At 47.2% G+C, this 8,144-nt stretch overlaps 1 long non-coding RNA gene across 1 annotated transcript in view; it reads right to left on the minus strand.

The window, feature by feature from the left end:
• LOC104848597 overlaps nt 1–2,131 on the minus strand; it is a 20,360-nt gene extending 18,229 nt beyond the window's left edge. Inside the window, exons 1-2 of the long non-coding RNA XR_776476.2 lie at nt 2,064–2,131; nt 436–533 (exon numbers count right to left, since the gene is read on the minus strand). This is a non-coding gene — a long non-coding RNA (uncharacterized LOC104848597). The remainder of the gene's footprint in view (nt 1–435; nt 534–2,063) is intronic.
• Between the last annotated feature and the right edge of the window lie 6,013 nt (nt 2,132–8,144).

The following is an 8,144-nucleotide window of genomic DNA, read 5'->3' on the forward strand; positions in this document are numbered from 1 at the left end:
GTCACAAGAAAACAGAGGTGTTTGGCCCAGTTGCACCTAACTTGGCTCCTTCCACGGTTCTGGTCACAAGCCGAATTGGACGAGAACCAAATCAAATCTCCCTATAAGGTCCACGCTGACTCTAACCACCGAGTTTGATTTGGTTCTCGTCCAATCCAGTTTGCGACCAGAACCGTGGAAGGAGCCAAGTTCGTGAATGGAGGCGCCTCTGTAGAGTCCGGGGAAATAAGAAATAAACAGTGACGATTGAAAGAGCGATCTACTTAACACCTGTATGCTAGGGGCGTTCTCGATAACAAAAGACAAGACTAAACTGTCTGGGCAGATGGACTACACCTGTGTAACAAATCCGTAAGAGCACGGAGAGACCTGCGCTGATAACGCAGTTTCTTTCCCCTCCTGTAGGAGCTCAGCCGAGCAGCCCCAGGGACTTACTGGGAACAGGGACTCCGGCACACAGGCAGGTATCTGGCAAAATCACCGCGGTCTCACGATTCATGATCTGAAGTCAGCAAACATGAAGGTACACGAAGCTGGGGAAAAAAAGGAGCAGTTTAGACCTTATTCAGGTGGTTAGACAGATGAACAATATCTCAGTGACTTTCTCCATGTAAGCTCAACTGTAGATTTAAATGGCTTTTAGAAGTCCATGTGAGAGCTGTATTCTTCTATCCGCAAAATATTGGAATTCCAGTATTTAACAATATAGCGCAATAGTTAACAACAGAATGCACAATGCTCAGGCTAAACAGCGAGGTGTAAATGCAGGGGACAATGATCCTCGGGTTCCTGCAGACACGATCCCTGAGCCCACAGACACCCCTCGCAGTCACAGGAGAATGAGGGCCTGCTTTCATTTCCTTCTTGAGTGTGCTACCAATTGCATAGTGTTTGCTACATGTATTCATTGCTTCCTAAGCAGTTTTCATAAACTGTTAGAAAGCTGGTCATATATTCATATGTTTAACCAGATGAAATCATTCTCCTGCATAGCTATGGCAATGGCTTTGCATGGGGCATCATTCAGAAACTGGGAAAGCTCCAAGAGTCTTCCAGAATGGAAACCCAACCCTACCAGTCCCTCCTCACTCACAGCTGCGACCATTAAAAACTCATGAGCATGCGTGGAGAGCTTTTATTCACAGTTGACCATTCCCTGAAATAAAGGCAGGAAGATCCAGAATCCTTGGCTCAAGGAGGCATCCCGGTCTGTTCAGGCACAGTAGGAAGAAGAGGTCTGGATTACGGCACCCACAGACTACAGGCCATGCAACTGCTAAGATAAACTGTGACCCGCTCGGGTCCCCCAGACTTGATAGAAAATATTTGCTTCGAGCACAGCTTGTGGGAAGCTGTACCTGCTTTCTACATTCGGGGCTATGCATTATTAAAAGGCGTCTCATTACCATGGAAATTATGACCTTGTCACCAGCTCTGAAATGTCAAGAAATTCCACTTCCAAAGAATATATTCTCTTGATTACAAAGCAAAGCTTCTTCCATTAAAAAAAAAAAAATGGGAAGAAAAGGAAACATTTTCATTGAAATTCTTTTCATAAGATCTGCGATGAATCATGGGCATTTCATAAAATTTCTTGTAACACAACCTTTAGGGGTAAAAGGGAAATTACACATGCAACATTCAGGAAAAAAGTGGAGAAATCTGGATCTTCCCCAGAAAATAATTGTCAATCACACACACACACATACACACACACACACACACACACACACACGTTATTTGACAACCCACCACAAAGTAGTATTAAAGACCATGTTATCTTAATAAAATACTCATTTTTACCATGCAAAACAATGCTCCCAAACATTAATATTTCATCATTTTGGTTGTATGAGAATAGTACCTCCATTACTACTTACTATGATTCCTTAAAGTAGTTCACATTCTAAAAACCTAAATGATGCCTTCAGCCTGATATACCTCATAACATATTGATAAAATATTGGTAAAATAATATTTGGTAACATAGCTTGAGTTTAATATACTAGTTACATATTTTTCCTGATACACACAAGTTCTGTTTAAAAAAAGAAAACTCTTACAAATGCATGCGTCGAACACCCCAAAGCATGTGAAATATTCATATACAGTACTTTTCGTCAAAACTGAGATCTTCTCAGCCGGATGTGGTGGAGCATGCCTGTACTCCCAGCACTTGGGAGGCTGAGGCAGGAGGATCAGTGACCAGTCTGAGCTACACAGTGAGTTCCAGGTCAGTCTCAACTACATAGTGAGACCCTGTCTCAGAAACACTGAGATCTTCCTAAATATGTGGAACTCAGCAGTATCAACAGAGACACTCCCACACGCTTAGAGCCGCAGAAATGAGAGGACAGCACTTGGCGGTAAGCCAGTCCAGGAAGGACGCACACCCAGCAGGGCTGCTCTGAGCCCACGTCCTGGCCTCGCCTCCTCCCCTGCCCTCCCTCTCCCCCTGCCCTCCTCTTCCCCCTTCCTCTGCGTCCTCTGCCTCCTCTACCGGATGAAGTGAAGTTCTGGCCCGGGAACTCCAGGGGAAGCGCGGCATCAGCACCGTGCTCTCTCTGTGTGCCGCGCTCTCGATGGCCCTGCTCTGCTCCCCCTGTTCTGCTAGCAGCCATAGGAATCAGACTTCAGCCCCACCCTCCAGATAACTGTGTTGTGGAAACCTCCAGGGCACCTGATGTCCGAGGCTGTAGCTCATTTCTGATGGATACCTTCAAGCAATCCTTATTTAAATACATGCTGCTGGTCAAAGCACATGAAGAAAGGCCATACATATCTCTCCTGTCTTTTGAATCTCTCTGATTGAATATTTGATTTTTAGATTCCCTACAACTCCATACTTTTTCTGGTCGACCTTGAAGATTTGATTTCCCCAGTGCGGTACTTACTACACCTAGCAAGCCCTGGAGCTTGTGCCTGCTTCTGCTGAGCTAGGATTTCCTGGGGAGGGGATGAAGCCACTTTGGGCTGGGCTGCAGTGAGAGGGCCCTGTCTGTCCAGCTGCCATTGCTGTTTCAGACCCAGGCCCCTCCAGTGCGGGCCCTGCCGCTGTTCCTTCCCCTCCCTTCACCCGGAGACTTACTAGAAACGAGAAATCTGGAGTCCCAGGCCCCACATTCTGAGTCACAATCTTGGGAGGAGGAGCAGCAAGCCTCCTGGGTGATTCTGGTTCAACCCAAACCAGAGAATCCCAGGTTTAGGCTAGAGGGCGAAGGCGTAATTAAATGTATCCGATGATTTTCCAAGCTTGGGCAGCACCGCGTTAACATTAGCGCCAATGTTACGAGTAAGTCTAACACAGCTGCTCACCTACTTGTGCAGTGGCAATTGGGTCGAAGCCCAACTTTCTGAGTCCCAGAGCCACATGCGACAGACTTATTTATTTCAGGATCTCAGGGACAAGGGACCGCACGCAGCAGGATGATTAAAATCTCCCTAGGTGCTTCATTGGGATAGTACTTCTCCGATGTGTCATTCAAGTACAACAAAGATACAAATATGCTGGGTTTGTTCTCCTGGTTCCCTTTCCCCCAACAAACAGGACATGAGTCTACATCTCAGATGTTTTATTCCGAAATTCTTAAGGCACAGAAACTTCATCATGGTGGCTGCCGTGACCCCGTGGGCAGAACACACCCATACCATAGAGTTGAAAACTTGTATGCAAATGTAGCAGTACCCGGCTTGAATTTTTGAAATCTCCTTTAAATCACATAACCCTGAAGCCACTGAGCTGGATTTTTGTGATTACAGAAGTATTTAATTTACACAAACACGCATTCTTGTCAATAGGACACAGGACTTTTATCTTCTCCAAGAGGTCAAGCGTTAAGTCAGAAACATCTTTCAAAGAAAATGTGATAAAAGTAATGTCAAATTCCAGCAAGTGATCTATTCCAGAACAAAGTACCCCATCTTCCCTCTTCAAAGGTTTCTAACAAGTAGGTATTAAACTTCGTCTCAATGTTTAACACACAAATTTATTTTTCAATCCACTGCTTTGAAAGCAAAGCCTGTGGATTCCGTAGCACTGGACCTCTTTCATGATTCCACCCCGCAAATGCTAAAGCCGCAGTCACGCCCAGTAGGATTTTATCTGGCAAGAGGCAAAGCCAAATGCCTCCAGTGACCCCACTGTGCGCTAATCTCCAACGAGTACTTCGTCAGAACTGCATTCCATTTGCTTCCCTTGTTTATTGATAAGGTTTCTTTGCCATCCTCCCAGGAATTAGATACTGATCAATCTTGTTTGCATTCCTGACTTTTTAGTAATTAGTATGCCCCAGTGGGTCTCCCGCATGCAGGGTAAATGCTAGGACCCATCTACCAAGCAGCTCTTGTCCTAAGCAGTTTGCTTTCTTGTTGGATTCCATGATTCCTACCTTTTGGTTGTTTGTTTTTAGTACAGGGGCTCGAACTCGTGACTTTGCACTTGTGAGGCAGGCGGCAGAACCACTGAGCTAAATTCCTGGCCCCCATAGAATGGATCCTACCTTTTGAAGGTCTACGTTCTTTTTTTTTTCCCCCACTTAAGAATTTGTTCACTTCAAAACATCATAAAAAGGTGACACCAGGGCCAGGGATTTAGCTCAGCGGTTCCACCACCTGCCTCACAAGTGCAAAGTCACGAGTTCGAGCCCCAGTACCACAAAAAAAAAAGGTAACACCAACCTTTTATTTACTTCACTTCTGTTGATTGTGTTTAGGACAACTGATCCCCAAAGTCACTGAGAGATCCTTTTCATAAAGGGGGGCGCTGAAAGCAGAGGAGGAAACCTGACACCAGCCCTACCCTGCAAAATCAAAGCTGTCTTCGAAGGTCAAGAAGTGGGCGCTGAAAGGCTTTCTTGGCTTCCGATGACCACAAACGCAGAAGTGCTGAGAGAGATCAGGGCAACACCTCGGCATTGATTTCTGAGGACAGCACAGCCAATAAGCACCACTGGTCAGGCTGGGCAGAAGCTCAGGAAGGAGAGAGGCCAAGGCCAGTGCGGCCTTGGGCTGATGGTGGGAGGCAGTGGGGGCACCCTGTCCTGCCCAGCAGGCCTGGACCCTGCCAACCCCTGTGGCTACATCGGAAGGAAGTCTGTTTCATGGTTTTGAATGGGTGGGTTTTTCCCATCGTCCAAATTGGAGGGAGGGGTGAAGAAATTTTCTGACAAGCTAGGAACCCATGCCAGATGTCACCTAAACTGTCCTTGCAGTTGCCAGGATGCTCCTCACACACTTAAGGGGAACCACTCGAGCCACCGTTGTGATGGCCCTGAGGAGAACCTGAGGAGAGCCGCTGCTGAAGGTGCTGCTCACCCACCTGGACCTGCACCCTCTCCACGCCCGCTCCCCAGCTCTGCACCCCTCCGGTCTATGCCACACACTGGAATGGCCAGAAAACCAAGCCCCGTGTGGATTCATTCGACATGACAACCTTGTTCAGTCGCGTGCTAAGGACGCACACTTGAGGAAGGATTTTGTATACTGCTTATTGTGAGGGTTCTGTTTCAGCTATGAAAATGGAATAACAAAATCTATTTTCAGGAATATTGGATAGAAATAATGAATATGCAAGATCTGACTCAGAGTAGGTGCTCAGAACACGCTTGCTGTTCGTAGGAAATGGAACTCAAATGAGCACTGCGATCATCTGAAGAGGAAGAGGAGGCAATTCAGCAGTCAGACAGGAGCAGGCAGAGGGCTCATCATAGAAAGAAAGATGCAGACCCGGGGCCGCCCTTGCAGCTACTGTGGTCACCTGTGTGGGCTCTCTTCTAGCTGAGCCGGCAATGCACCCATTGTTATTTCGGATAAAGTAAGGAGGGGGGCTGCAGAAGACAGAACAGAAGCCGGGGTACTTACTGCCATCCCCAATGCCAGCTGGTCCTCAGGAGCCCGCACTGGATGGTGCCTGCCCAGCTCAGCTCAGCTGGGCTGAATTCAGCCTCTCCACAGCATCAGAGAACCTCCTTTCTCCTTCTCTCTTGTAAAAGGAAGAAAGAAAAGGTAGAAAGGAGAGTTCTTGGAGTCTTGCGCGAGACTACACCAGCTCGCTGCTTCTTTCTTTCTTCCCAGATTCCACAGAGTTTTCAGATCCTGCCACCTGGAGTGTGTGGAAAATGCTCCGGTGAATACCGAGACTCTGCTCTGTCCCTCCTCCAAAGTTTGCAAGCAACTTTAGAAGCATTTTCGTCCTTAAAGAGACTCCCTCCCAGGCACAGAAGTCCCCCATCTGTGATTCCCCCTCCTTTTATTGTACAGCTACGATGTGCTTCTTACTAGGAACAGAGAGAAGAAAGGGGACAGCATCTCCCTCAAAACGTGTTCTGGAAGAGATGAAAAATAACCTGATACTGAAATATCCATATATTTTTAAAATTCCATTAGGCTTTTACAAATTTTTTGGTAAGTGTAAAGCATTAGGTGACATATTAGATGCATGTGACGTATTAGAAGATGAAGGTCAGGAAGATTTCTGTGGTAGACAGCATACAAGGTGTGTTCACAAAACATGGTGAATGTTTACCATTTTTAAATGATCACAACAGAAGACACATTGCCACGAATGCCCCTCAAAACTCTCCACTCACCCCATCATTCTGGCCACTTCCTGCAGCAGCTCTGGCGTCCTCTTTCCCAAGTGTCTTTAGTTGTGCTGACCGGGGGCTGTCCTGAACTGACTCAGAACATGGACAGTAATTTCTGTCAAGGTGCTGCATCCTTATCCAGCTCTTTCGTGGGCCCTGGTGCCGTGTGACTTCTGACTCACGCTCACAGTCAAGACAACCGTGAAAAGTAGATATTCTGAATGGACTCAGGACATGGAGGCAACCAGGACAGCACAACTCACAAAAGAGGCTTCCAGAGCTGCTGCAGAAGTAGTGAGAATGACGGGGTCTTTGAAGAACGGGGAGTATTTTGAGGAAATTTCATGGCAATATGGGTTTCTTTTGCTGTAATAATTTTTTTAATTTAAACATCCATCGTATTTTGTGATTACACCTCATCCCCACCCTCCAGAGTTGCCCGTGGCCTAATGCTCTCACTGTGTGAATATTTTTGGCTGCATGGCAAAGAGGGATATAGCTGCAGATAGAATTAGGACATTGTGCTAAAGAGATTATCCAGGATTGTCCACGTAAACCCATTGCAATAATAGCTGTTCTTAATATCAGAATAGGGTGGCAGAGGAGGAATTCTGGGGAGGGGACACAAAACCGGCCCTGTCCTTGCTGGAGAGATGGAGGAAGTGGCCGTGGGCTGTGGGACCCTCTTGAAGTGGAAACAGTGAAGAACCGGATTGTACCCCAGAGCCTCCAGAAGGAACACAGCCCGCTGTAGCTTAATGTGAACCTGGGGAGCCCGCATCAGAGGTGAAGCCTTCAGAACTGTGAGTCAGTACATACAGGTGGTTTGAAGTCATTAAATCTGGGGTAACGTGTGGTGCACATGTGCTGTGGTTCACATCTAGAGGTCCCCTCAAGCCTCATGCAATCATAGGCCAGACCTTCGGAAGGTGATTGGATTACAGGGGCATTATAGATGATTGCTGTTGGGAGTCAGGGCCTGGCCAGAGAGGGTGGTCCCTGAGGGCATGACCCGGAAGGTCAGGCTCCCTTCCTGACTCCTCCCTTCCCTCTCTGTTTCCTGTCCGCCATGTCGTGAGCAGCTCTCTCCCACCAGGCCCTCTAACAAGTGGTTTCTTCCTTGGACTGTGAGCCCAAGTAAGCCTCTCTTCCTCTAAACCTGTCAGGTGCTGTGTCCCAGACGTGAGGAAAGCAACTCAGATAGCAGTGAAGGTCTTACTGAGGATTTAAGCCAAGCCATGAGCACCCACTCCGGGAAGATGGAAAACCTGGTTTTCTGGAGCTGGAAGAAGGGAAAGCAGCAAATGGTAGTGGCCAGGGCTGCCACCATGAGGCAGAGCAGTTCTCAGATGTCCCGGGTGCCATGTAGGAACATTGGGCCCTAGCCAAATGAACCTCTGGCATTCTAAAAAACATGCCAGTGCTGGGAATTTAGCTCAGTGGTACTGCTGCCTGCCTCACAAGTGCAAGGCCCCAAGTTTGATCCCTGGTACCAAAAAAAAAAGAATTATAATTTGAGTAGTGAAAACTTCTAGATTTTTTCTTTCCTTTTTTTTTTTT

The sequence above is a fragment of the Fukomys damarensis genome, unplaced genomic scaffold (assembly GCF_012274545.1).
Source record: "Fukomys damarensis isolate Sample0158 unplaced genomic scaffold, DMR_v1.0_HiC HiC_scaffold_6, whole genome shotgun sequence".
Classification (NCBI taxonomy): domain Eukaryota; kingdom Metazoa; phylum Chordata; class Mammalia; order Rodentia; family Bathyergidae; genus Fukomys; species Fukomys damarensis.